The sequence below is a fragment of the Acipenser ruthenus genome, chromosome 44 (assembly GCF_902713425.1).
Source record: "Acipenser ruthenus chromosome 44, fAciRut3.2 maternal haplotype, whole genome shotgun sequence".
NCBI lineage: Eukaryota > Metazoa > Chordata > Actinopteri > Acipenseriformes > Acipenseridae > Acipenser > Acipenser ruthenus.
Window position 1 is genome coordinate 4,376,728 of NC_081232.1, and position 19,303 is coordinate 4,396,030.

A 19,303-nucleotide genomic window follows, 5' to 3' on the forward strand; every position below is an offset into this window, starting at 1 on the left:
TTTATTATATTATTTGCTCTGCACACACTCTTAACTCAGGGGAGACGTTAAGGAGGACAGAGATGTTTAAAACTCCTAGTGGTTTATGTTCGAGCACTGGACGAGCGGTGTGTCCTTAAAACCTTTTTATTTAATCAAGAAAATCACTCAGACTCATTTATTCAAAGTTTTACGAATCAGAGCAACATCAGCGCTCCTTCGTTTTATTAAAATGCCTTTAATATTGGTTTAGTAGTTTGCGCATACCACTAAAACCCGAAAACATGTAACAATAATTAGCAATCCTAAGTTTATTACAAGCTTCAGCATTTAATACTTCAATAACATAATACAATTATATGTATTCAGTGCAGCCCTCAGGCTGGCTAAGCAAATATCCTACAAGCACCCACTGCTATGTTTCAGCACATTCAATATAACACTCTTAATACCAAAACATAGTTTCAAAACCTCATAGCAATATAACCAATAAATGTGAGACACAATAATACCATTAATATGCTTACCTCCTATTATAAGGAAGAGTAGCGTGAACAAAAGAGAAGGACTGTTCTGTGGAGATCTGCAAAGGATGGACCACATGGCTCTGCAAAGCCGAGTCTTGATTGTGGTGCTCTAGTGTAATCAGCTCAGGGTTTTTATACAATTTTTGTCCCATTGTGAGCAATGAGAGGCCCCAATTAGTCCCAATCATCAATCCCCATGGACAGTCCTTATCTCTTAGCAAACAGTAATCTATAAGGAATTCAACCAACTTTCCAGTCCCACTCATATACCAATAAATCAACACTGGCCCATGATCTCACCCACTCATCCTTGCCCCCTCCTTTATCCGAAGAATTCAGGTAAAGCAGAGTTCACAAAATCCTTGCTGTTTTGATTCACTACTTAATATGTGTGTATTACAAAAAGAAGTGGTGTTTTAGATATATGTAACACCAATATAGGAAAAGTGGTGTTTTTGAATATATGCAACACCAACAGTTTATATCATAATATAGCAGTTTATAGTTTATAATGGTTATAATGGATTACATGAACTTGGCTTTCAAAAATATATTCCTTCATGTCATCTCACTCAAATTAGTTTCTTCCTTTCCTTACTGGTGTATGTTTAGCCAGTATTATAGGGAACTTTTATTCTATATCTCTTCTAGTATAGAGTTTTTTCCTTTTATGAAAAACCCAACTATTTTACTGAGCTGTGAAGTTGTAATGCCTTTCTCTCCTATGGGCCCCAATTGTCTGAACTCAATTGACACTTAGATGACCCTGTATTTTCCAGCTATATTCATACTGGCTAAATCCAGTTCGTTAAAGACATCTCCTCCCTTGCCAAGTTTGGTAGTGATGGATGTTTCTATAAATCTATACCTATGCCTCCTTTGCCCTTCGACTAGTTATTTTAGGTGTTAAGACCATCCATTCTAACACCCTACATGTGTAGTCAGGCCTTCGGTACTGTAATCCTTCTGATAAGAAAATTCCGGCTTCCTCCCACCAAAAAGGCTTTCCAGCAGCTAATATTAATCTCTCCAAGGGCAGGCTGATAGAGAGTTCAAGAAGACAGGTCACATAGTTTATTCTTCTGAAACCTACCTCCTGCTTTTTATTCTTCATTATTTATTCAATTCTTTTATTTTATATGTTCTACCACAACTTTCTTTATGCTGCATCTTTTAACCTCAAAGTCAAATTAGTACGTTACTTCTTATAGTATATGGCTGCTAACCTTATTACTTTCTGCTAGCAGCAGTATATCAGCAATATTACAATAGAATTTTATTCAATTTTTCTGCTCTCTATTCGTGGTGTATCTTCTGACAATGCTTATTTCTCTTAAGTTAGAGTCTGCTTTTACTCTAGGCTGTTCTTACTCACCTACTTATTTTAAAACTGAACTACAAGCAGAAACCTACTAAAGCGAGGTCTTTTAATCCTTTACTTAAAAATACTCCTAACTCCTTTTCCCTTTATATTCAGAAGTTATAATTCTTGAATGCAAGCACACAGTAATTCTTTTCATTGAATTAGGACTTAGTTTTTAACCATGCTCATCTTGGTAAAAAAGAGCTTCAGGTATACTATCATATTAAGCAAAGTGAATCATATGATCTTATACATAAACATTGTTCATAGTATCTCATACTAACAATAATTATCACTACCTATGATTATATGTTACCACAACAATCTATATCACTTAGAACAAGCATGTTAACATGTATTTAGTAATATAGCATTATTCTGTTATTCAGGCTAGAAAGTTTCAATAGAAATCTCAGCACCCTATTCTGGAGCTATGCCCATCTTGATAAGAGACGGTTTAGAGCTGACTGAGTTAGAGTGTCAGGCAGTCCCGGCTCCAGTTAAAAGGTCATACAGAGAAAGCATTCTTACAGCAATGGCTATAAACTAAAACTATTGAATATTACACATACAAACTAAAAACTACTAAACATTTACAAATGATTATAGTACATGCATTTCATTAATATATTTAAATCATCCAATCCATGTCCAAGGCTTCAGCTCGTTCCCAGCAGGACTCCATTTCTGTTCTGGGTTCGTCCCTGGTTGGCTCAGCGAAAACCACCACAGGCCCCTTTATCCAGCGTTTGGCATCACAGGTGTGGGTCGCCATGGTATTGACTTTATACCTAAAAGACACTTGTACACGCTTAATAGGGACACCTTCCTCACATTCTAATTTACCTAGATGTGCCCATTTTACCAGGTGGCCGCTCTCACAATCCATACACTCAACTCTTTTTACATCTCTGGGATTTACATTCAAATGAGAGAAAGAAAGCCCCTCGGAATCATCACACTCAAACAAGATTCGACAATGTTTCACTAAATGACTGCAGGCTGGACATGGCTTAGGCCCAGTCCGGGGTGATTCACCTCTGCATCTGCCACAGTCACACACAACAAGAGAATCAATTCTTATTTCATGAACCAGGGCTAACTCTGTGCCTCTCACAAGCATTCTGGACCTGTACATGTTTTTATCACGCATCTCCTTCTGCTCGCACAGAGATACCTTAGGGGGTATGCCATCCATCCAGAACACAGTGGGAGGCCAGAACTCACTATTGTTCATGTCAGCAGGCACCCAGCATTTATTCTCCTCCGCATCATCAGTGGACAAACTTAATACAACTGAATCTGACTCAATCGAGGAACCGTGAACTCTAGCCACTGAGACCCTCCAGGCGAAGGGATCCAATGTCTTATTACATATAATAGTTGGTTCGGGGTCAACCGTGACAGAGGACAAAAGGAAATTTTGGAGGAATCACCCCCAGCTCACTAAACATAAAAGTCATGAAAGCAGAAATGCAATCGCCTGCGGCCACACCACCTTGAATAAGCCTGATCTCGTCTGATCTCAGAAGCTAAGCAATGTTGGGCTTGGTTAGTACTTGGATGGGAGACCACCTGGGAATATCAAGTGCTGCAGGCATTACATTTTACAATTGAAATGTGTGGAGGACAAAAGGAAATTTTGGAGGAATCACCCCCAGCTCACTAAACATAAAAGTCATGAAAGCAGAAATGCAATCGCCTGCGGCCACACCACCTTGAATAAGCCTGATCTCGTCTGATCTCAGAAGCTAAGCAATGTTGGGCTTGGTTAGTACTTGGATGGGAGACCACCTGGGAATATCAAGTGCTGCAGGCATTACATTTTACAATTGAAATGTGTGGAGGACAAAAGGAAATTTTGGAGGAATCACCCCCAGCTCACTAAACATAAAAGTCATGAAAGCAGAAATGCAATCGCCTGCGGCCACACCACCTTGAATAAGCCTGATCTCGTCTGATCTCAGAAGCTAAGCAAAGTTGGGCTTGGTTAGTACTTGAATGGGAGACCACCTGGGAATATCAAGTGCTGCAGGCATTACATTTTACAATTGAAATGTGTGGAGGACAAAAGGAAATTTTGGAGGAATCACCCCCAGCTCACTAAACATAAAAGTCATGAAAGCAGAAATGCAATCGCCTGCGGCCACACCACCTTGAATAAGCCTGATCTCGTCTGATCTCAGAAGCTAAGCAATGTTGGGCTTGGTTAGTACTTGGATGGGAGACCACCTGGGAATATCAAGTGCTGCAGGCATTACATTTTACAATTGAAATGTGTGGAGGACAAAGGAAATTTTGGAGGAATCACCCCCAGCTCACTAAACATAAAAGTCATGAAAGCAGAAATGCAATCGCCTGCGGCCACACCACCTTGAATAAGCCTGATCTCGTCTGATCTCAGAAGCTAAGCAATGTTGGGCTTGGTTAGTACTTGGATGGGAGACCACCTGGGAATATCAAGTGCTGCAGGCATTACATTTTACAATTGAAATGTGTGGAGGACAAAAGGAAATTTTGGAGGAATCACCCCCAGCTCACTAAACATAAAAGTCATGAAAGCAGTAATGCAATCGCCTGCGGCCACACCACCTTGAATAAGCCTGATCTCGTCTGATCTAAGAAGCTAAGCAATGTTGGGCTTGGTTAGTACTTGGATGGGAGACCACCTGGGAATATCAAGTGCTGCAGGCATTACATTTTTGTAATTACATTTTACAATTGAAATGTGTGGAGGACAAAAGGAAATTTTGGAGGAATCACCCCCAGCTCACTAAACATAAAAGTCATGAAAGCAGAAATGCAATCGCCTGCGGCCACACCACCTTGAATAAGCCTGATCTCGTCTGATCTCAGAAGCTAAGCAATGTTGGGCTTGGTTAGTACTTGGATGGGAGACCACCTGGGAATATCAAGTGCTGCAGGCATTACATTTTACAATTGAAATGTGTGGAGGACAAAAGGAAATTTTGGAGGAATCACCCCCAGCTCACTAAACATAAAAGTCATGAAAGCAGAACAGCAATCGCCTGCGGCCACACCACCTTGAATAAGCCTGATCTCGTCTGATCTCAGAAGCTAAGCAATGTTGGGCTTGGTTAGTACTTGGATGGGAGACCACCTGGGAATATCAAGTGCTGCAGGCATTACATTTTTGTAATTACATTTTACAATTGAAATGTGTGGAGGACAAAAGGATATTTTGGAGGAATCACCCCCAGCTCACTAAACATAAAAGTCATGAAAGCAGAAATGCAATCGCCTGCGGCCACACCACCTTGAATAAGCCTGATCTCGTCTGATCTCAGAAGCTAAGCAATGTTGGGCTTGGTTAGTACTTGGATGGGAGACCACCTGGGAATATCAAGTGCTGCAGGCATTACATTTTACAATTGAAATGTGTGGAGGACAAAAGGAAATTTTGGAGGAATCACCCCCAGCTCACTAAACATAAAAGTCATGAAAGCAGAAATGCAATCGCCTGCGGCCACACCACCTTGAATAAGCCTGATCTCGTCTGATCTCAGAAGCTAAGCAATGTTGGGCTTGGTTAGTACTTGGATGGGAGACCACCTGGGAATATCAAGTGCTGCAGGCATTACATTTTTGTAATTACATTTTACAATTGAAATGTGTGGAGGACAAAAGGAAATTTTGGAGGAATCACCCCCAGCTCACTAAACATAAAAGTCATGAAAGCAGAACAGCAATCGCCTGCGGCCACACCACCTTGAATAAGCCTGATCTCGTCTGATCTCAGATGCTAAGCAATGTTGGGCTTGGTTAGTACTTGGATGAGAGACCACCTGGGAATATCAAGTGCTGCAGGCATTACATTTTACAATTGAAATGTGTGGAGGACAAAAGGAAATTTTGGAGGAATCACCCCCAGCTCACTAAACATAAAAGTCATGAAAGCAGAAACGCAATCGCCTGCGGCCACACCCCCTTGAATAAGCCTGATCTCGTCTGATCTCAGAAGCTAAGCAATGTTGGGCTTGGTTAGTACTTGGATGGGAGACCACCTGGGAATATCAAGTGCTGCAGGCATTACATTTTACAATTGAAATGTGTGGAGGACAAAAGGAAATTTTGGAGGAATCACCCCCAGCTCACTAAACATAAAAGTCATGAAAGCAGAACAGCAATCGCCTGCGGCCACACCACCTTGAATAAGCCTGATCTCGTCTGATCTCAGAAGCTAAGCAATGTTGGGCTTGGTTAGTACTTGGATGGGAGACCACCTGGGAATATCAAGTGCTGCAGGCATTACATTTTACAATTGAAATGTGTGGAGGACAAAAGGAAATTTTGGAGGAATCACCCCCAGCTCACTAAACATAAAAGTCATGAAAGCAGAACAGCAATCGCTTGCGGCCACACCACCTTGAATAAGCCTGATCTCGTCTGATCTCAGAAGCTAAGCAATGTTGGGCTTGGTTAGTACTTGGGTGGGAGACCACCTGGGAATATCAAGTGCTGCAGGCATTACATTTTACAATTGAAATGTGTGGAGGACAAAAGGAAATTTTGGAGGAATCACCCCCAGCTCACTAAACATAAAAGTCATGAAAGCAGAAATGCAATCGCCTGCGGCCACACCACCTTGAATAAGCCTGATCTCGTCTGATCTCAGAAGCTAAGCAATGTTGGGCTTGGTTAGTACTTGGATGGGAGACCACCTGGGAATATCAAGTGTTGCAGGCATTACATTTTTGTAATTACATTTTACAATTGAAATGTGTGGAGGACAAAAGGAAATTTTGGAGGAATCACCCCCAGCTCACTAAACATAAAAGTCATGAAAGCAGAAATGCAATCGCCTGCGGCCACACCACCTTGAATAAGCCTGATCTCGTCTGATCTCAGAAGCTAAGCAATGTTGGGCTTGGTTAGTACTTGGATGGGAGACCACCTGGGAATATCTAGTGCTGCAGGCATTACATTTTTGTAATTACATTTTACAATTGAAATGTGTGGAGGACAAAAGGAAATTTTGGAGGAATCACCCCCAGCTCACTAAACATAAAAGTCATGAAAGCAGAAATGCAATCGCCTGCGGCCACACCACCTTGAATAAGCCTGATCTCGTCTGATCTCAGAAGCTAAGCAATGTTGGGCTTGGTTAGTACTTGGATGGGAGACCACCTGGGAATATCAAGTGCTGCAGGCCTTACATTTTACAATTGAAATGTGTGGAGGACAAAAGGAAATTTTGGAGGAATCACCCCCAGCTCACTAAACATAAAAGTCATGAAAGCAGAAATGCAATCGCCTGCGGCCACACCACCTTGAATAAGCCTGATCTCGTCTGATCTCAGAAGCTAAGCAATGTTGGGCTTGGTTAGTACTTGGATGGGAGACCACCTGGGAATATCAAGTGCTGCAGGCATTACATTTTACAATTGAAATGTGTGGAGGACAAAAGGAAATTTTGGAGGAATCACCCCCAGCTCACTAAACATAAAAGTCATGAAAGCAGAAATGCAATCGCCTGCGGCCACACCACCTTGAATAAGCCTGATCTCGTCTGATCTCAGAAGCTAAGCAATGTTGGGCTTGGTTAGTACTTGGATGGGAGACCACCTGGGAATATCAAGTGCTGCAGGCATTACATTTTACAATTGAAATGTGTGGAGGACAAAAGGAAATTTTGGAGGAATCACCCCCAGCTCACTAAACATAAAAGTCATGAAAGCAGAAATGCAATCGCCTGTGGCCACACCACCTTGAATAAGCCTGATCTCGTCTGATCTCAGAAGCTAAGCAATGTTGGGCTTGGTTAGTACTTGGATGGGAGACCACCTGGGAATATCAAGTGCTGCAGGCATTACATTTTACAATTGAAATGTGTGGAGGACAAAAGGAAATTTTGGAGGAATCACCCCCAGCTCACTAAACATAAAAGTCATGAAAGCAGAAATGCAATCGCCTGCGGCCACACCACCTTGAATAAGCCTGATCTCGTCTGATCTCAGAAGCTAAGCAATGTTGGGCTTGGTTAGTACTTGGATGGGAGACCACCTGGGAATATCAAGTGCTGCAGGCATTACATTTTTGTAATTACATTTTACAATTGAAATGTGTGGAGGACAAAAGGAAATTTTGGAGGAATCACCCCCAGCTCACTAAACATAAAAGTCATGAAAGCAGAAATGCAATCGCCTGCGGCCACACCACCTTGAATAAGCCTGATCTCGTCTGATCTCAGAAGCTAAGCAATGTTGGGCTTGGTTAGTACTTGGATGGGAGACCACCTGGGAATATCAAGTGCTGCAGGCATTACATTTTTGTAATTACATTTTACAATTGAAATGTGTGGAGGACAAAAGGAAATTTTGGAGGAATCACCCCCAGCTCACTAAACATAAAAGTCATGAAAGCAGAAATGCAATCGCCTGCGGCCACACCACCTTGAATAAGCCTGATCTCGTCTGATCTCAGAAGCTAAGCAATGTTGGGCTTGGTTAGTACTTGGATGGGAGACCACCTGGGAATATCAAGTGCTGCAGGCATTACATTTTACAATTGAAATGTGTTGAGGAGAAAAGGAAATTTTGGAGGAATCACCCCCAGCTCACTAAACATAAAAGTCATGAAAGCAGAAATGCAATCGCCTGCGGCCACACCACCTTGAATAAGCCTGTTCTCGTCTGATCTCAGAAGCTAAGCAATGTTGGGCTTGGTTAGTACTTGGATGGGAGACCACCTGGGAATATCAAGTGCTGCAGGCATTACATTTTACAATTGAAATGTGTGGAGGACAAAAGGAAATTTTGGAGGAATCACCCCCAGCTCACTAAACATAAAAGTCATGAAAGCAGAAATGCAATCGCCTGCGGCCACACCACCTTGAATAAGCCTGATCTCGTCTGATCTCAGAAGCTAAGCAATGTTGGGCTTGGTTAGTACTTGGATGGGAGACCACCTGGGAATATCAAGTGCTGCAGGCATTACATTTTTGTAATTACATTTTACAATTGAAATGTGTGGAGGACAAAAGGAAATTTTGGAGGAATCACCCCCAGCTCACTAAACATAAAAGTCATGAAAGCAGAAATGCAATCGCCTGCGGCCACACCACCTTGAATAAGCCTGTTCTCGTCTGATCTCAGAAGCTAAGCAATGTTGGGCTTGGTTAGTACTTGGATGGGAGACCACCTGGGAATATCAAGTGCTGCAGGCATTACATTTTACAATTGAAATGTGTGGAGGACAAAAGGAAATTTTGGAGGAATCACCCCCAGCTCACTAAACATAAAAGTCATGAAAGCAGAAATGCAATCGCCTGCGGCCACACCACCTTGAATAAGCCTGATCTCGTCTGATCTCAGAAGCTAAGCAATGTTGGGCTTGGTTAGTACTTGGATGGGAGACCACCTGGGAATATCAAGTGCTGCAGGCATTACATTTTTGTAATTACATTTTACAATTGAAATGTGTGGAGGACAAAAGGAAATTTTGGAGGAATCACCCCCAGCTCACTAAACATAAAAGTCATGAAAGCAGAAATGCAATCGCCTGCGGCCACACCACCTTGAATAAGCCTGATCTCGTCTGATCTCAGAAGCTAAGCAATGTTGGGCTTGGTTAGTACTTGGATGGGAGACCACCTGGGAATATCAAGTGCTGCAGGCATTACATTTTACAATAGAAATGTGTGGAGGACAAAAGGAAATTTTGGAGGAATCACCCCCAGCTCACTAAACATAAAAGTCATGAAAGCAGAAATGCAATCGCCTGCGGCCACACCACCTTGAATAAGCCTGATCTCGTCTGATCTCAGAAGCTAAGCAATGTTGGGCTTGGTTAGTACTTGGATGGGTGACCACCTGGGAATATCAAGTGCTGCAGGCATTACATTTTACAATTGAAATGTGTGGAGGACAAAAGGAAATTTTGGAGGAATCACCCCCAGCTCACTAAACATAAAAGTCATGAAAGCAGAAATGCAATCGCCTGCGGCCACACCACCTTGAATAAGCCTGATCTCAGAAGCTAAGCAATGTTGGGCTTGGTTAGTACTTGGATGGGAGACCACCTGGGAATATCAAGTGCTGCAGGCATTACATTTTTGTAATTACATTTTACAATTGAAATGTGTGGAGGACAAAAGGAAATTTTGGAGGAATCACCCCCAGCTCACTAAACATAAAAGTCATGAAAGCAGAAATGCAATCGCCTGCGGCCACACCACCTTGAATAAGCCTGATCTCGTCTGATCTTAGAAGCTAAGCAATGTTGGGCTTGGTTAGTACTTGGATGGGAGACCACCTGGGAATATCAAGTGCTGCAGGCATTACATTTTTGTAATTACATTTTACAATTGAAATGTGTGGAGGACAAAAGGAAATTTTGGAGGAATCACCCCCAGCTCACTAAACATAAAAGTCATGAAAGCAGAAACGCAATCGCCTGCGGCCACACCACCTTGAATAAGCCTGATCTCGTCTGATCTCAGAAGCTAAGCAATGTTGGGCTTGGTTAGTACTTGGATGGGAGACCACCTGGGAATATCAAGTGCTGCAGGCATTACATTTTTGTAATTACATTTTACAATTGAAATGTGTGGAGGACAAAAGGAAATTTTGGAGGAATCACCCCCAGCTCACTAAACATAAAAGTCATGAAAGCAGAAATGCAATCGCCTGCGGCCACACCACCTTGAATAAGCCTGATCTCGTCTGATCTCAGAAGCTAAGCAATGTTGGGCTTGGTTAGTACTTGGATGGGAGACCACCTGGGAATATCAAGTGCTGCAGGCATTACATTTTACAATTGAAATGTGTGGAGGACAAAAGGAAATTTTGGAGGAATCACCCCCAGCTCACTAAACATAAAAGTCATCAAAGCAGAAATGCAATCGCCTGAGGCCACACCACCTTGAATAAGACCACCTGGGAATATCAAGTGCTGCAGGCATTACATTTTTGTAATTACATTTTACAATTGAAATGAGTGGAGGACAAAAGGAAATTTTGGAGGAATCACCCCCAGCTCACTAAACATAAAAGTCATGAAAGCAGAAATGCAATCGCCTGCGGCCACACCACCTTGAATAAGCCTGATCTCGTCTGATCTCAGAAGCTAAGCAATGTTGGGCTTGGTTAGTACTTGGATGGGAGACCACCTGGGAATATCAAGTGCTGCAGGCATTACATTTTACAATTGAAATGTGTGGAGGACAAATTTAAATTTTGGCGGAATCACCCCCAGCTCACTAAACATAAAAGTCATGAAAGCAGAAATGCAATCGCCTGCGGCCACACCACCTTGAATAAGCCTGATCTCGTCTGATCTCGGAAGCTAAGCAATGTTGGGCTTGGTTAGTACTTGGATGGGAGACCACCTGGGAATATCAAGTGCTGCAGGCATTACATTTTACAATTGAAATGTGTGGAGGACAAAAGGAAATTTTGGAGGAATCACCCCCAGCTCACTAAACATAAAAGTCATGAAAGCAGAAATGCAATCGCCTGCGGCCACACCACCTTGAATAAGCCTGATCTCGTCTGATCTCAGAAGCTAAGCAATGTTGGGCTTGGTTAGTACTTGGATGGGAGACCACCTGGGAATATCAAGTGCTGCAGGCATTACATTTTACAATTGAAATGTGTGGAGGACAAAAGAAAATTTTGGAGGAATCACCCCCAGCTCACTAAACATAAAAGTCATGAAAGCAGAAATGCAATCGCCTGCGGCCACACCACCTTGAATAAGCCTGATCTCGTCTGATCTCAGAAGCTAAGCAATGTTGGGCTTGGTTAGTACTTGGATGGGAGACCACCTGGGAATATCAAGTGCTGCAGGCATTACATTTTACAATTGAAATGTGTGGAGGACAAAAGGAAATTTTGGAGGAATCACCCCCAGCTCACTAAACATAAAAGTCTGAAAGCAGAAATGCAATCGCCTGCGGCCACACCACCTTGAATAAGCCTGATCTCGTCTGATCTCAGAAGCTAAGCAATGTTGGGCTTGGTTAGTACTTGGATGGGAGACCACCTGGGAATATCAAGTGCTGCAGGCATTACATTTTTGTAATTACATTTTACAATTGAAATGTGTGGACAAAAGGAAATTTTGGAGGAATCACCCCCAGCTCACTAAACATAAAAGTCATGAAAGCAGAAATGCAATCGCCTGCGGCCACACCACCTTGAATAAGCCTGATCTCGTCTGATCTCAGAAGCTAAGCAATGTTGGGCTTGGTTAGTACTTGGATGGGAGACCACCTGGGAATATCAAGTGCTGCAGGCATTACATTTTACAATTGAAATGTGTGGAGGACAAAAGGAAATTTTGGAGGAATCACCCCCAGCTCACTAAACATAAAAGTCATGAAAGCAGAAATGCAATCGCCTGCGGCCACACCACCTTGAATAAGCCTGATCTCGTCTGATCTCAGAAGCTAAGCAATGTTGGGCTTGGTTAGTACTTGGATGGGAGACCACCTGGGAATATCAAGTGCTGCAGGCATTACATTTTACAATTGAAATGTGTGGAGGACAAAAGGAAATTTTGGAGGAATCACCCCCAGCTCACTAAACATAAAAGTCTGAAAGCAGAAATGCAATCGCCTGCGGCCACACCACCTTGAATAAGCCTGATCTCGTCTGATCTCAGAAGCTAAGCAATGTTGGGCTTGGTTAGTACTTGGATGGGAGACCACCTGGGAATATCAAGTGCTGCAGGCATTACATTTTTGTAATTACATTTTACAATTGAAATGTGTGGACAAAAGGAAATTTTGGAGGAATCACCCCCAGCTCACTAAACATAAAAGTCATGAAAGCAGAAATGCAAACGCCTGCGGCCACACCACCTTGACTAAGCCTGATCTCGTCTGATCTCAGAAGCTAAGCAATGTTGGGCTTGGTTAGTACTTGGATGGGAGACCACCTGGGAATATCAAGTGCTGCAGGCATTACATTTTTGTAATTACATTTTACAATTGAAATGTGTGGACAAAAGGAAATTTTGGAGGAATCACCCCCAGCTCACTAAACATAAAAGTCATGAAAGCAGAAATGCAATCGCCTGCGGCCACACCACCTTGAATAAGCCTGATCTCGTCTGATCTCAGAAGCTAAGCAATGTTGGGCTTGGTTAGTACTTGGATGGGAGACCACCTGGGAATATCAAGTGCTGCAGGCATTACATTTTACAATTGAAATGTGTGGAGGACAAAAGGAAATTTTGGAGGAATCACCCCCAGCTCACTAAACATAAAAGTCATGAAAGCAGAAATGCAATCGCCTGCGGCCACACCGCCTTGAATAAGCCTGATCTCGTCTGATCTCAGAAGCTAAGCAATGTTGGGCTTGGTTAGTGCTTGGATGGGAGACCACCTGGGAATATCAAGTGCTGCAGGCATTACATTTTACAATTGAAATGTGTGGAGGACAAAAGGAAATTTTGGAGGAATCACCCCCAGCTCACTAAACATAAAAGTCTGAAAGCAGAAATGCAATCGCCTGCGGCCACACCACCTTGAATAAGCCTGATCTCGTCTGATCTCAGAAGCTAAGCAATGTTGGGCTTGGTTAGTACTTGGATGGTAGACCACCTGGGAATATCAAGTGCTGCAGGCATTACATTTTTGTAATTACATTTTACAATTGAAATGTGTGGACAAAAGGAAATTTTGGAGGAATCACCCCCAGCTCACTAAACATAAAAGTCATGAAAGCAGAAATGCAATCGCCTGCGGCCACACCACCTTGAATAAGCCTGATCTCGTCTGATCTCAGAAGCTAAGCAATGTTGGGCTTGGTTAGTACTTGGATGGGAGACCACCTGGGAATATCAAGTGCTGCAGGCATTACATTTTACAATTGAAATGTGTGGAGGACAAAAGGAAATTTTGGAGGAATCACCCTCAGCTCACTAAACATAAAAGTCATGAAAGCAGAAATGCAATCGCCTGCGGCCACACCACCTTGAATAAGCCTGATCTCGTCTGATCTCAGAAGCTAAGCAATGTTGGGCTTGGTTAGTACTTGGATGGGAGACCACCTGGGAATATCAAGTGCTGCAGGCATTACATTTTACAATTGAAATGTGTGGAGGACAAAAGGAAATTTTGGAGGAATCACCCCCAGCTCACTAAACATAAAAGTCATGAAAGCAGAAATGCAATCGCCTGCGGCCACACCACCTTGAATAAGCCTGATCTCGTCTGATCTCAGAAGCTAAGCAATGTTGGGCTTGGTTAGTACTTGGATGGGAGACCACCTGGGAATATCAAGTGCTGCAGGCATTACATTTTACAATTGAAATGTGTGGAGGACAAAAGGAAATTTTGGAGGAATCACCCCCAGCTCACTAAACATAAAAGTCTGAAAGCAGAAATGCAATCGCCTGCGGCCACACCACCTTGAATAAGCCTGATCTCGTCTGATCTCAGAAGCTAAGCAATGTTGGGCTTGGTTAGTACTTGGATGGGAGACCACCTGGGAATATCAAGTGCTGCAGGCATTACATTTTTGTAATTACATTTTACAATTGAAATGTGTGGACAAAAGGAAATTTTGGAGGAATCACCCCCAGCTCACTAAACATAAAAGTCATGAAAGCAGAAATGCAATCGCCTGCGGCCACACCACCTTGAATAAGCCTGATCTCGTCTGATCTCAGAAGCTAAGCAATGTTGGGCTTGGTTAGTACTTGGATGGGAGACCACCTGGGAATTTCAAGTGCTGCAGGCATTACATTTTACAATTGAAATGTGTGGAGGACAAAAGGAAATTTTGGAGGAATCACCCCCAGCTCACTAAACATAAAAGTCATGAAAGCAGACTCCCATCCAAGTACTAACCAAGCCCAACATTGCTTAGATTCTGAGATCAGACGAGATCAGGCTTATTCAAGGTGGTGTGGCCGCAGGCGATTGTATTGCTGCTTTCATGACTTTTATGTTTAGTGAGCTGGGGGTGATTCCTCCCAAATTTCCTTTTGTCCTCCACACATTTCAATTGTAAAATGTAATTACAAAAATGTAATGCCTGCAGCACTTGATATTCCCAGGTGGTCTCCCATCCAAGTACTAACCAAGCCCAACATTGCTTAGCTTCTGAAATCAGACGAGATCAGGCTTTTTCAAGATGGTGTGGCCGCAGGCGATTGCATTTCTGCTTTCATGACTTTTATGTTTAGTGAGCTGGGGGTGATTCCTCCCAAATTTCCTTTTGTCCTCCACACATTTCAATTGTAAAATGTAATTACAAAAATGTAATGCCTGCAGCACTTGATATTCCTAGGTGGTCTCCCATCCAAGTACTAACCAAGGCCAACATTGCTTAGCTTCTGAGATCAGACAAGATCAGGCTTATTCAAGGCGGTGTGGCCGCAGGCGATTGCATTTCTGCTTTCATGACTTTTATGTTTGGTGAGCTGGGGGTGATTCCTCTAAAATTTCCTTTTGTCCTCCACACATTTCAATTGTAAAATGTAATTACAAAAATGTAATGCCTGCAGCACTTGATATTCCCAGGTGGCCTCCATCCAAGTACTAACCAAGCCCAACATTGCTTAGCTTCTGAGATCAGACGAGATCAGGCTTATTCAAGGCGGTGTGGCCGCAGGCGATTGCATTTCTGCTTTCATGACTTTTATGTTTAGTGAGCTGGGGGTGATTCCTCCAAAATTTCCTTTTGTCCTCCACACATTTCAATTGTAAAATGTAATGCCTGCAGCACTTGATATTCCCAGGTGGTCTCCCATCCAAGTACTAACCAAGCCCAACATTGCTTAGCTTCTGAGATCAGACGAGATCAGGCTTATTCAAGGTGGTGTGGCCGCAGGCGTTTGCATTTCTGCTTTCATGACTTTTATGTTTAGTGAGCTGGGGGTGATTCCTCCAAAATTTCCTTTTGTCCTCCACACATTTCAATTGTAAAATGTAATTACAAAAATGTAATGCCTGCAGCACTTGATATTCCCAGGTGGTCTCCCATCCAAGTACTAACCAAGCCCAACATTGCTTAGCTTCTGAGATCAGACGAGATCAGGCTTATTCAAGGTGGTGTGGCCGCAGCCAATTGCATTTCTGCTTTCATGACTTTTATGTTTAGTGAGCTGGGGGTGATTCCTCCAAAATTTCCTTTTATCCTCCACACATTTCAATTGTAAAATGTAATGCCTGCAGCACTTGATATTCCCAGGTGGTCTCCCATCCAAGTACTAACCAAGCCCAACATTACTTAGCTTCTGAGATCAGACTTATCCAAGGTGGTGTGGCCGCAGGCGATTGCATTTCTGCTTTCATGACTTTTATGTTTAGTGAGCTGGGGGTGATTCCTCCAAAATTTCCTTTTGTCCTCCACACATTTCAATTGTAAAATGTAATTACAAAAATGTAATGCCTGTAGCACTTGATATTCCCAGGTGCTCTCCCATCCAAGTACTAACCAAGCCCAACATTGCTTAGCTTCTGAGATCAGACGAGATCAGGCTTATTCAAGGTGGTGTGGCCGCAGGCGATTGCATTCCTGCTTTCATGACTTTTATGTTTAGTGAGCTGGGGGTGATTCCTCTAAAATTTCCTTTTGTCCTCCACACATTTCAATTGTAAAATGTAATGCCTGCAGCACTTGATATTCCCAGGTGGTCTCCCATCCGAGTACTAACCAAGCCCAACATTGCTTAGCTTCTGAGATCAGACGAGATCAGGCTTATTCAAGGTGGTGTGGCCGCAGGCGATTGCATTTCTGCTTTCATGACTTTTATGTTTAGTGAGCTGGGGGTGATTCCTCCAAAATTTCCTTTTGTCCTCCACACATTTCAATTGTAAAATGTAATGCCTGCAGCACTTGATATTCCCAGGTGGTCTCCCATCCAAGTACTAACCAAGCCCAACATTGCTTAGCTTCTGAGATCAGACGAGATCAGGATTATTCAAGGTGGTGCGGCCGCAGGCGATTGCATTTCTGCTTTCATGACTTTTATGTTTAGTGAGCTGGGGGTGATTCCTCCAAAATTTCCTTTTGTCCTACACACATTTCAATTGTAAAATGTAATTACAAAAATGTAATGCCTGCAGCACTTGATATTCCCAGGTGGTCTCCCATCCAAGTACTAACCAAGCCCAACATTGCTTAGCTTCTGAGATCAGACGAGATCAGGCTTATTCAAGGTGGTGTGGCCGCAGGCGATTGCATTGCTGCTTTCATGACTTTTATGTTTAGTGAGCTGGGGGTGATTCCTCCAAAATTTCCTTTTGTCCTCCACACATTTCAATTGTAAAATGTAATGCCTGCAGCACTTGATATTCCCAGGTGGTCTCCCATCCAAGTACTAACCAAGCCCAACATTGCTGAGCTTCTGAGATCAGACAAGATCAGGATTATTCAAGGTGGTGTGGCCGCAGGCGATTGCATTTCTGCTTTCATGACTTTTATGTTTAGTGAGCTGGGGGTGATTCCTCCAAAATTTCCTTTTGTCCTCCACACATTTCAATTGTAAAATGTAATTACAAAAATGTAATGCCTGCAGCACTTGATATTCCCAGGTGGTCTCCCATCCAAGTACTAACCAAGCCCAACATTGCTTAGCTTCTGAGATCAGACGAGAGCAGGCTTATTCAAGGTGGTGTGGCCGCAGGCGATTGCATTTCTGCTTTCATGACTTTTATGTTTAGTGAGCTGGGGGTGATTCCTCCAAAATTTCCTTTTGTCCTCCACACATTTCAATTGTAAAATGTAATGCCTGCAGCACTTGATATTCCCAGGTGGTCTCCCATCCAAGTACTAACCAAGCCCAACATTGCTTAGCTTCTGAGATCAGACGAGATCAGGCTTATTCAAGGTGGTGTGGCCGCAGGCGATTGCATTTCTGCTTTCATGACTTTTATGTTTAGTGAGCTGGGGGTGATTCCTCCAAAATTTCCTTTTGTCCTCCACACATTTCAATTGTAAAATGTAATGCCTGCAGCACTTGATATTCCCAGGTGGTCTCCCATCCAAGTACTAACCAAGCCCAACATTGTTTAGCTTCTGAGATCAGACGAGATCAGGCTTATTCAAGGTGGTGTGGCCGCAGGCGATTGCATTTCTGCTTTCATGACTTTTATGTTTAGTGAGCTGGGGGTGATTCCTCCAAAATTTCCTTTTGTCCTCCACACATTTCAATTGTAAAATGTAATGCCTGCAGCACTTGATATTCCCAGGTGGTCTCCCATCCAAGTACTAACCAAGCCCAACATTGCTTAGCTTCTGAGATCAGACGAGATCAGGCTTAGTCAAGGTGGTGTGGCCGCAGGCAATTGCAGTTCTGCTTTCATGACTTTTATGTTTAGTGAGCTGGGGGTGATTCCTCCAAAATTTCCTTTTGTCCTCCACACATTTCAATTGTAAAATGTAATTACAAAAATGTAATGCCTGCAGCACTTGATATTCCCAGGTGGTCTCCCATCCAAGTACTAACCAAGCCCAACATTGCTTAGCTTCTGAGATCAGATGAGATCAGGCTTATTCAAGGTGGTGTGGCCTCAGGCGATTGTATTGCTGCTTTCATGACTTTTATGTTTAGTGAGCTGGGGGTGATTCCTCCAAAATTTCCTTTTGTCCTCCACACATTTCAATTGTAAAATGTAATTACAAAAATGTAATGCGTGCAGCACTTGATATTCCCAGGTGGTCTCCCATCCAAGTACTAACCAAGCCCAACATTGCTTAGCTTCTGAGATCAGACGAGATCAGGCTTATTCAAGGTGGTGTGGCCGCAGGCGATTGCATTTCTGCTTTCATGACTTTTATGTTTAGTGAGCTGGGGGTGATTCCTCCAAAATTTCCTTTTGTCCTCCACACATTTCAATTGTAAAATGTAATTACAAAAATGTAATACCTGCAGCACTTGATATTCCCAGGTGGTCTCCCATCCAAGTACTAACCAAACCCAACATTGCTTAGCTTCTGAGATCAGACGATATCAGGCTTATTCAAGGTGGTGTGGCCGCAGGCGATTGCATTTCTGCTTTCATGACTTTTATGTTTAGTGAGCTGGGGGTGATTCCTCCAAAATTTCCTTTTGTCCTCCACACATTTCAATTGTAAAATGTAATTACAAAAATGTAATGCCCGCAGCACTTGATATTCCCAGGTGGTCTCCCATCCAAGTACTAACCAAGCCCAACATTGCTTAGCTTCTGAGATCAGACGAGATCAGGCTTATTCAAGGTGGTGTGGCCGCAGGCGATTGCATTTCTGCTTTCATGACTTTTATGTTTAGTGAGCTGGGGGTGATTCCTCCAAAATTTCCTTTTGTCCTCCACACATTTCAATTGTAAAATGTAATGCCTGCAGCACTTGATATTCCCAGGTGGTCTCCCATCCAAGTACTAACCAAGCCCAACATTGCTTAGCTTCTGAGATCAGACGAGATCAGGCTTATTCAAGGTGGTGTGGCCGCAGGAGATTGCATTTCTGCTTTCATG

At 42.9% G+C, this 19,303-nt stretch overlaps 62 non-coding genes and 8 pseudogenes across 62 annotated transcripts; 50 read left to right on the forward strand and 20 right to left on the reverse strand.

Moving 5' to 3' along the window:
* The first annotated feature begins 3,350 nt into the window (after positions 1 to 3,350).
* Positions 3,351 to 3,469, forward strand: LOC131717638 (5S ribosomal RNA). The gene has a single exon (XR_009316527.1). It is a non-coding gene; the product is annotated as a 5S ribosomal RNA (ribosomal RNA).
* Positions 3,470 to 3,569: 100 nt separating this feature from the next.
* On the forward strand, positions 3,570 to 3,688 carry LOC131717639 (5S ribosomal RNA). The gene has a single exon (XR_009316528.1). It is a non-coding gene; the product is annotated as a 5S ribosomal RNA (ribosomal RNA).
* A 100-nt stretch (positions 3,689 to 3,788) lies between these two features.
* LOC131709941 (5S ribosomal RNA) lies at positions 3,789 to 3,907 on the forward strand. The gene has a single exon (XR_009311805.1). It is a non-coding gene; the product is annotated as a 5S ribosomal RNA (ribosomal RNA).
* Positions 3,908 to 4,007: 100 nt separating this feature from the next.
* Positions 4,008 to 4,126, forward strand: LOC131717640 (5S ribosomal RNA). The gene has a single exon (XR_009316529.1). It is a non-coding gene; the product is annotated as a 5S ribosomal RNA (ribosomal RNA).
* Positions 4,127 to 4,225: 99 nt separating this feature from the next.
* On the forward strand, positions 4,226 to 4,344 carry LOC131717641 (5S ribosomal RNA). Its single transcript, XR_009316530.1, has one exon. It is a non-coding gene; the product is annotated as a 5S ribosomal RNA (ribosomal RNA).
* Positions 4,345 to 4,444: 100 nt separating this feature from the next.
* LOC131712904 (5S ribosomal RNA) lies at positions 4,445 to 4,563 on the forward strand. The gene has a single exon (XR_009314791.1). It is a non-coding gene; the product is annotated as a 5S ribosomal RNA (ribosomal RNA).
* Positions 4,564 to 4,677: 114 nt separating this feature from the next.
* On the forward strand, positions 4,678 to 4,796 carry LOC131717642 (5S ribosomal RNA). Its single transcript, XR_009316531.1, has one exon. It is a non-coding gene; the product is annotated as a 5S ribosomal RNA (ribosomal RNA).
* Positions 4,797 to 4,896: 100 nt separating this feature from the next.
* LOC131717644 (5S ribosomal RNA) lies at positions 4,897 to 5,015 on the forward strand. Its single transcript, XR_009316533.1, has one exon. It is a non-coding gene; the product is annotated as a 5S ribosomal RNA (ribosomal RNA).
* Positions 5,016 to 5,129: 114 nt separating this feature from the next.
* LOC131717645 (5S ribosomal RNA) lies at positions 5,130 to 5,248 on the forward strand. Its single transcript, XR_009316534.1, has one exon. It is a non-coding gene; the product is annotated as a 5S ribosomal RNA (ribosomal RNA).
* A 100-nt stretch (positions 5,249 to 5,348) lies between these two features.
* On the forward strand, positions 5,349 to 5,467 carry LOC131717646 (5S ribosomal RNA). The gene has a single exon (XR_009316535.1). It is a non-coding gene; the product is annotated as a 5S ribosomal RNA (ribosomal RNA).
* Positions 5,468 to 5,581: 114 nt separating this feature from the next.
* LOC131713534 (5S ribosomal RNA) lies at positions 5,582 to 5,700 on the forward strand (annotated as a pseudogene).
* Positions 5,701 to 5,800: 100 nt separating this feature from the next.
* Positions 5,801 to 5,919, forward strand: LOC131710277 (5S ribosomal RNA). Its single transcript, XR_009312149.1, has one exon. It is a non-coding gene; the product is annotated as a 5S ribosomal RNA (ribosomal RNA).
* Positions 5,920 to 6,019: 100 nt separating this feature from the next.
* On the forward strand, positions 6,020 to 6,138 carry LOC131717647 (5S ribosomal RNA). Its single transcript, XR_009316536.1, has one exon. It is a non-coding gene; the product is annotated as a 5S ribosomal RNA (ribosomal RNA).
* Positions 6,139 to 6,238: 100 nt separating this feature from the next.
* LOC131710542 (5S ribosomal RNA) lies at positions 6,239 to 6,357 on the forward strand. The gene has a single exon (XR_009312416.1). It is a non-coding gene; the product is annotated as a 5S ribosomal RNA (ribosomal RNA).
* A 100-nt stretch (positions 6,358 to 6,457) lies between these two features.
* LOC131710467 (5S ribosomal RNA) lies at positions 6,458 to 6,576 on the forward strand. Its single transcript, XR_009312339.1, has one exon. It is a non-coding gene; the product is annotated as a 5S ribosomal RNA (ribosomal RNA).
* A 114-nt stretch (positions 6,577 to 6,690) lies between these two features.
* Positions 6,691 to 6,809, forward strand: LOC131720599 (5S ribosomal RNA). Its single transcript, XR_009319496.1, has one exon. It is a non-coding gene; the product is annotated as a 5S ribosomal RNA (ribosomal RNA).
* A 114-nt stretch (positions 6,810 to 6,923) lies between these two features.
* LOC131717476 (5S ribosomal RNA) lies at positions 6,924 to 7,042 on the forward strand. The gene has a single exon (XR_009316363.1). It is a non-coding gene; the product is annotated as a 5S ribosomal RNA (ribosomal RNA).
* Positions 7,043 to 7,142: 100 nt separating this feature from the next.
* LOC131717648 (5S ribosomal RNA) lies at positions 7,143 to 7,261 on the forward strand. The gene has a single exon (XR_009316537.1). It is a non-coding gene; the product is annotated as a 5S ribosomal RNA (ribosomal RNA).
* Positions 7,262 to 7,361: 100 nt separating this feature from the next.
* Positions 7,362 to 7,480, forward strand: LOC131717649 (5S ribosomal RNA). The gene has a single exon (XR_009316538.1). It is a non-coding gene; the product is annotated as a 5S ribosomal RNA (ribosomal RNA).
* A 100-nt stretch (positions 7,481 to 7,580) lies between these two features.
* On the forward strand, positions 7,581 to 7,699 carry LOC131710141 (5S ribosomal RNA). Its single transcript, XR_009312010.1, has one exon. It is a non-coding gene; the product is annotated as a 5S ribosomal RNA (ribosomal RNA).
* Positions 7,700 to 7,799: 100 nt separating this feature from the next.
* LOC131717650 (5S ribosomal RNA) lies at positions 7,800 to 7,918 on the forward strand. Its single transcript, XR_009316539.1, has one exon. It is a non-coding gene; the product is annotated as a 5S ribosomal RNA (ribosomal RNA).
* Positions 7,919 to 8,032: 114 nt separating this feature from the next.
* Positions 8,033 to 8,151, forward strand: LOC131717651 (5S ribosomal RNA). Its single transcript, XR_009316540.1, has one exon. It is a non-coding gene; the product is annotated as a 5S ribosomal RNA (ribosomal RNA).
* A 114-nt stretch (positions 8,152 to 8,265) lies between these two features.
* On the forward strand, positions 8,266 to 8,384 carry LOC131717652 (5S ribosomal RNA). Its single transcript, XR_009316541.1, has one exon. It is a non-coding gene; the product is annotated as a 5S ribosomal RNA (ribosomal RNA).
* Positions 8,385 to 8,484: 100 nt separating this feature from the next.
* LOC131712258 (5S ribosomal RNA) lies at positions 8,485 to 8,603 on the forward strand. The gene has a single exon (XR_009314151.1). It is a non-coding gene; the product is annotated as a 5S ribosomal RNA (ribosomal RNA).
* Positions 8,604 to 8,703: 100 nt separating this feature from the next.
* Positions 8,704 to 8,822, forward strand: LOC131717653 (5S ribosomal RNA). Its single transcript, XR_009316542.1, has one exon. It is a non-coding gene; the product is annotated as a 5S ribosomal RNA (ribosomal RNA).
* Positions 8,823 to 8,936: 114 nt separating this feature from the next.
* On the forward strand, positions 8,937 to 9,055 carry LOC131712259 (5S ribosomal RNA). The gene has a single exon (XR_009314152.1). It is a non-coding gene; the product is annotated as a 5S ribosomal RNA (ribosomal RNA).
* A 100-nt stretch (positions 9,056 to 9,155) lies between these two features.
* On the forward strand, positions 9,156 to 9,274 carry LOC131717655 (5S ribosomal RNA). The gene has a single exon (XR_009316544.1). It is a non-coding gene; the product is annotated as a 5S ribosomal RNA (ribosomal RNA).
* Positions 9,275 to 9,388: 114 nt separating this feature from the next.
* LOC131717656 (5S ribosomal RNA) lies at positions 9,389 to 9,507 on the forward strand. Its single transcript, XR_009316545.1, has one exon. It is a non-coding gene; the product is annotated as a 5S ribosomal RNA (ribosomal RNA).
* Positions 9,508 to 9,607: 100 nt separating this feature from the next.
* LOC131718201 (5S ribosomal RNA) lies at positions 9,608 to 9,726 on the forward strand. The gene has a single exon (XR_009317098.1). It is a non-coding gene; the product is annotated as a 5S ribosomal RNA (ribosomal RNA).
* A 100-nt stretch (positions 9,727 to 9,826) lies between these two features.
* On the forward strand, positions 9,827 to 9,935 carry LOC131714923 (5S ribosomal RNA; annotated as a pseudogene).
* Positions 9,936 to 10,049: 114 nt separating this feature from the next.
* LOC131711310 (5S ribosomal RNA) lies at positions 10,050 to 10,168 on the forward strand. Its single transcript, XR_009313193.1, has one exon. It is a non-coding gene; the product is annotated as a 5S ribosomal RNA (ribosomal RNA).
* Positions 10,169 to 10,282: 114 nt separating this feature from the next.
* Positions 10,283 to 10,401, forward strand: LOC131717657 (5S ribosomal RNA). The gene has a single exon (XR_009316546.1). It is a non-coding gene; the product is annotated as a 5S ribosomal RNA (ribosomal RNA).
* A 114-nt stretch (positions 10,402 to 10,515) lies between these two features.
* LOC131717658 (5S ribosomal RNA) lies at positions 10,516 to 10,634 on the forward strand. Its single transcript, XR_009316547.1, has one exon. It is a non-coding gene; the product is annotated as a 5S ribosomal RNA (ribosomal RNA).
* A 271-nt stretch (positions 10,635 to 10,905) lies between these two features.
* On the forward strand, positions 10,906 to 11,024 carry LOC131717659 (5S ribosomal RNA). Its single transcript, XR_009316548.1, has one exon. It is a non-coding gene; the product is annotated as a 5S ribosomal RNA (ribosomal RNA).
* Positions 11,025 to 11,124: 100 nt separating this feature from the next.
* On the forward strand, positions 11,125 to 11,243 carry LOC131710356 (5S ribosomal RNA). The gene has a single exon (XR_009312228.1). It is a non-coding gene; the product is annotated as a 5S ribosomal RNA (ribosomal RNA).
* A 100-nt stretch (positions 11,244 to 11,343) lies between these two features.
* On the forward strand, positions 11,344 to 11,462 carry LOC131717660 (5S ribosomal RNA). The gene has a single exon (XR_009316549.1). It is a non-coding gene; the product is annotated as a 5S ribosomal RNA (ribosomal RNA).
* A 100-nt stretch (positions 11,463 to 11,562) lies between these two features.
* Positions 11,563 to 11,681, forward strand: LOC131717661 (5S ribosomal RNA). The gene has a single exon (XR_009316550.1). It is a non-coding gene; the product is annotated as a 5S ribosomal RNA (ribosomal RNA).
* Positions 11,682 to 11,780: 99 nt separating this feature from the next.
* LOC131717662 (5S ribosomal RNA) lies at positions 11,781 to 11,899 on the forward strand. The gene has a single exon (XR_009316551.1). It is a non-coding gene; the product is annotated as a 5S ribosomal RNA (ribosomal RNA).
* A 111-nt stretch (positions 11,900 to 12,010) lies between these two features.
* Positions 12,011 to 12,129, forward strand: LOC131717663 (5S ribosomal RNA). Its single transcript, XR_009316552.1, has one exon. It is a non-coding gene; the product is annotated as a 5S ribosomal RNA (ribosomal RNA).
* A 100-nt stretch (positions 12,130 to 12,229) lies between these two features.
* On the forward strand, positions 12,230 to 12,348 carry LOC131717664 (5S ribosomal RNA). Its single transcript, XR_009316553.1, has one exon. It is a non-coding gene; the product is annotated as a 5S ribosomal RNA (ribosomal RNA).
* Positions 12,349 to 12,447: 99 nt separating this feature from the next.
* LOC131717666 (5S ribosomal RNA) lies at positions 12,448 to 12,566 on the forward strand. The gene has a single exon (XR_009316555.1). It is a non-coding gene; the product is annotated as a 5S ribosomal RNA (ribosomal RNA).
* Positions 12,567 to 12,677: 111 nt separating this feature from the next.
* Positions 12,678 to 12,796, forward strand: LOC131710379 (5S ribosomal RNA). Its single transcript, XR_009312251.1, has one exon. It is a non-coding gene; the product is annotated as a 5S ribosomal RNA (ribosomal RNA).
* A 111-nt stretch (positions 12,797 to 12,907) lies between these two features.
* On the forward strand, positions 12,908 to 13,026 carry LOC131717667 (5S ribosomal RNA). Its single transcript, XR_009316556.1, has one exon. It is a non-coding gene; the product is annotated as a 5S ribosomal RNA (ribosomal RNA).
* Positions 13,027 to 13,126: 100 nt separating this feature from the next.
* On the forward strand, positions 13,127 to 13,245 carry LOC131712270 (5S ribosomal RNA). The gene has a single exon (XR_009314163.1). It is a non-coding gene; the product is annotated as a 5S ribosomal RNA (ribosomal RNA).
* A 99-nt stretch (positions 13,246 to 13,344) lies between these two features.
* Positions 13,345 to 13,463, forward strand: LOC131711009 (5S ribosomal RNA). The gene has a single exon (XR_009312891.1). It is a non-coding gene; the product is annotated as a 5S ribosomal RNA (ribosomal RNA).
* A 111-nt stretch (positions 13,464 to 13,574) lies between these two features.
* On the forward strand, positions 13,575 to 13,693 carry LOC131717668 (5S ribosomal RNA). The gene has a single exon (XR_009316557.1). It is a non-coding gene; the product is annotated as a 5S ribosomal RNA (ribosomal RNA).
* A 100-nt stretch (positions 13,694 to 13,793) lies between these two features.
* Positions 13,794 to 13,912, forward strand: LOC131717669 (5S ribosomal RNA). The gene has a single exon (XR_009316558.1). It is a non-coding gene; the product is annotated as a 5S ribosomal RNA (ribosomal RNA).
* Positions 13,913 to 14,012: 100 nt separating this feature from the next.
* LOC131717670 (5S ribosomal RNA) lies at positions 14,013 to 14,131 on the forward strand. Its single transcript, XR_009316559.1, has one exon. It is a non-coding gene; the product is annotated as a 5S ribosomal RNA (ribosomal RNA).
* Positions 14,132 to 14,230: 99 nt separating this feature from the next.
* Positions 14,231 to 14,349, forward strand: LOC131717671 (5S ribosomal RNA). The gene has a single exon (XR_009316560.1). It is a non-coding gene; the product is annotated as a 5S ribosomal RNA (ribosomal RNA).
* Positions 14,350 to 14,460: 111 nt separating this feature from the next.
* Positions 14,461 to 14,579, forward strand: LOC131720644 (5S ribosomal RNA). Its single transcript, XR_009319541.1, has one exon. It is a non-coding gene; the product is annotated as a 5S ribosomal RNA (ribosomal RNA).
* Positions 14,580 to 14,873: 294 nt separating this feature from the next.
* LOC131712246 (5S ribosomal RNA) lies at positions 14,874 to 14,992 on the reverse strand. The gene has a single exon (XR_009314139.1). It is a non-coding gene; the product is annotated as a 5S ribosomal RNA (ribosomal RNA).
* Positions 14,993 to 15,106: 114 nt separating this feature from the next.
* Positions 15,107 to 15,225, reverse strand: LOC131714047 (5S ribosomal RNA; annotated as a pseudogene).
* A 114-nt stretch (positions 15,226 to 15,339) lies between these two features.
* LOC131713742 (5S ribosomal RNA) lies at positions 15,340 to 15,457 on the reverse strand (annotated as a pseudogene).
* Positions 15,458 to 15,557: 100 nt separating this feature from the next.
* LOC131717672 (5S ribosomal RNA) lies at positions 15,558 to 15,676 on the reverse strand. The gene has a single exon (XR_009316561.1). It is a non-coding gene; the product is annotated as a 5S ribosomal RNA (ribosomal RNA).
* A 114-nt stretch (positions 15,677 to 15,790) lies between these two features.
* LOC131711395 (5S ribosomal RNA) lies at positions 15,791 to 15,909 on the reverse strand. Its single transcript, XR_009313278.1, has one exon. It is a non-coding gene; the product is annotated as a 5S ribosomal RNA (ribosomal RNA).
* Positions 15,910 to 16,009: 100 nt separating this feature from the next.
* LOC131716213 (5S ribosomal RNA) lies at positions 16,010 to 16,118 on the reverse strand (annotated as a pseudogene).
* A 114-nt stretch (positions 16,119 to 16,232) lies between these two features.
* Positions 16,233 to 16,351, reverse strand: LOC131713781 (5S ribosomal RNA; annotated as a pseudogene).
* Positions 16,352 to 16,451: 100 nt separating this feature from the next.
* Positions 16,452 to 16,570, reverse strand: LOC131709809 (5S ribosomal RNA). The gene has a single exon (XR_009311673.1). It is a non-coding gene; the product is annotated as a 5S ribosomal RNA (ribosomal RNA).
* Positions 16,571 to 16,670: 100 nt separating this feature from the next.
* LOC131711070 (5S ribosomal RNA) lies at positions 16,671 to 16,789 on the reverse strand. The gene has a single exon (XR_009312952.1). It is a non-coding gene; the product is annotated as a 5S ribosomal RNA (ribosomal RNA).
* A 114-nt stretch (positions 16,790 to 16,903) lies between these two features.
* On the reverse strand, positions 16,904 to 17,022 carry LOC131717673 (5S ribosomal RNA). Its single transcript, XR_009316562.1, has one exon. It is a non-coding gene; the product is annotated as a 5S ribosomal RNA (ribosomal RNA).
* Positions 17,023 to 17,122: 100 nt separating this feature from the next.
* Positions 17,123 to 17,241, reverse strand: LOC131713627 (5S ribosomal RNA; annotated as a pseudogene).
* Positions 17,242 to 17,355: 114 nt separating this feature from the next.
* Positions 17,356 to 17,474, reverse strand: LOC131712660 (5S ribosomal RNA). The gene has a single exon (XR_009314551.1). It is a non-coding gene; the product is annotated as a 5S ribosomal RNA (ribosomal RNA).
* A 100-nt stretch (positions 17,475 to 17,574) lies between these two features.
* Positions 17,575 to 17,693, reverse strand: LOC131717674 (5S ribosomal RNA). Its single transcript, XR_009316563.1, has one exon. It is a non-coding gene; the product is annotated as a 5S ribosomal RNA (ribosomal RNA).
* Positions 17,694 to 17,793: 100 nt separating this feature from the next.
* LOC131710208 (5S ribosomal RNA) lies at positions 17,794 to 17,912 on the reverse strand. Its single transcript, XR_009312077.1, has one exon. It is a non-coding gene; the product is annotated as a 5S ribosomal RNA (ribosomal RNA).
* A 100-nt stretch (positions 17,913 to 18,012) lies between these two features.
* Positions 18,013 to 18,131, reverse strand: LOC131710380 (5S ribosomal RNA). The gene has a single exon (XR_009312252.1). It is a non-coding gene; the product is annotated as a 5S ribosomal RNA (ribosomal RNA).
* Positions 18,132 to 18,245: 114 nt separating this feature from the next.
* LOC131711977 (5S ribosomal RNA) lies at positions 18,246 to 18,364 on the reverse strand. The gene has a single exon (XR_009313866.1). It is a non-coding gene; the product is annotated as a 5S ribosomal RNA (ribosomal RNA).
* A 114-nt stretch (positions 18,365 to 18,478) lies between these two features.
* LOC131712077 (5S ribosomal RNA) lies at positions 18,479 to 18,597 on the reverse strand. Its single transcript, XR_009313966.1, has one exon. It is a non-coding gene; the product is annotated as a 5S ribosomal RNA (ribosomal RNA).
* Positions 18,598 to 18,711: 114 nt separating this feature from the next.
* Positions 18,712 to 18,830, reverse strand: LOC131714074 (5S ribosomal RNA; annotated as a pseudogene).
* A 114-nt stretch (positions 18,831 to 18,944) lies between these two features.
* On the reverse strand, positions 18,945 to 19,063 carry LOC131710342 (5S ribosomal RNA). The gene has a single exon (XR_009312214.1). It is a non-coding gene; the product is annotated as a 5S ribosomal RNA (ribosomal RNA).
* Positions 19,064 to 19,163: 100 nt separating this feature from the next.
* On the reverse strand, positions 19,164 to 19,282 carry LOC131710690 (5S ribosomal RNA). The gene has a single exon (XR_009312572.1). It is a non-coding gene; the product is annotated as a 5S ribosomal RNA (ribosomal RNA).
* Positions 19,283 to 19,303: the final 21 nt, after the last annotated feature.